Source organism: Montipora capricornis, chromosome 10, assembly GCF_036669925.1.
Source record: "Montipora capricornis isolate CH-2021 chromosome 10, ASM3666992v2, whole genome shotgun sequence".
In the NCBI taxonomy this organism is placed as follows: domain Eukaryota; kingdom Metazoa; phylum Cnidaria; class Anthozoa; order Scleractinia; family Acroporidae; genus Montipora; species Montipora capricornis.
In genome coordinates, this window is record NC_090892.1 from 28,376,903 (window position 1) to 28,378,399 (window position 1,497).

The following is a 1,497-nucleotide window of genomic DNA, read 5'->3' on the forward strand; positions in this document are numbered from 1 at the left end:
ATACACATTTTGAGTGGTTATTTTCTCAGTTTAAATTAAAACTGAATTTTTGACAAACTTTCCACTATTTACAAAAATTCGAGCGATTTCTCGCTGCGCAAAATTCACAAAATTAAGGGCCTAAAATCATTGACTGGTACCTCGCCTGGTGTATCGAGGCTTATTCCACGTGAAAGAGCACTATTTTTTCTTTCAAAACCCATTTTCAAAACCATGGGCTACTTAAAATACAATTTTTGAGATCGAAAAATACACGCAATAGTTTCGTGAAATTTGAGCTCTTTTGATAATGGCGTACCGATGTCGAAAGGTCACATAAACAAAACGGCAATATATTTTCGAAACTCAGCGGTTAGTAATATTTGCTATCACTCACAAACTAATGTTTACAAGACTATTCTGCTTGATTGGTATAACTTGTAAGGAAAATTTGAAAGTTTGGCTTTTTTTTAGACCTCGAGTTGTAACGGGTAAAAGGGTGTCAAGATCAAAGCAGTCTTAATGAAATCAAATCGGAACATTTGTCATTCCGACATGGCTTTCTAACACTTAAAATGAGAATAGCATCTTTCGTACCTTGTATTAGGCTTGAAAAATCTGTCGCTGGATCAGCATTCTCGACCGTTACAGAATTCACTGTCAACGGCAGAAATATATGCGTTACAGTCTTTGTTACAAGAGACCGCTGACAGAAACTTTGATTGTGGGCGCGATATTGTTTTTCTGTCGCTTCATATCCGACCCTAAATTACATTCTCGATTATTTATAACTTCAACAAAACGCACTTAATAAATTATAGAGGAACGGAATAAACGGTACAAGAGATGGCATAATTCCGGTTGGAAGAACATCAGTATAAGTTTGTATGAAAACAAAATATAACAGATGGGACAATTAACATTATCAGAGGATATTTTACATTCCGATAACATCGCAAGCACTCTTTAGACCTTAGTGCAAGAACAGGACCCTACAAGATCCGAGAGAAAAGTAATGTAAGGCGCTTTTCGCTTTGATTGTTGTTCCTCTATGTTCATGTTGTAGTAGCTGCAGATAAGCCTCAGTTGTGCGACACTGAGCTTGGTCAGCTTGTTGCTGCTGTACAAGGAACATATGTTCAGCGTGTCATAGACAATGGGGTGCAACAGCTCGCATTGGCGAAGGACAGCGAAGCGGGCAGACGAGTAAGCCTCTTCTTCTTGGGCCGCCTGGCAATCGTTATTGTCGATGGAGTCATGCCCTGACTGAGTGGTAACTGCGTGCTTCAATTTTGCAGCAGTACGTGAAAAGTAGCTTTGAATCTGCTGTGCAATCAAGAACTCTTCCACGTGAAAGCAACGCTCACCATTGTCCCTTCTAGCATAGCGCATGTCCCGTGACACCTTCTCAGGGTCGGCTTTAAGGCCACTCTCCTGTCCAATCTGGAACTTGTTATCGAGGTACTGACGCTGATTCTGGTTAAAACAGGTGGACTTTTTCCCACCTTTTAGAGCCCA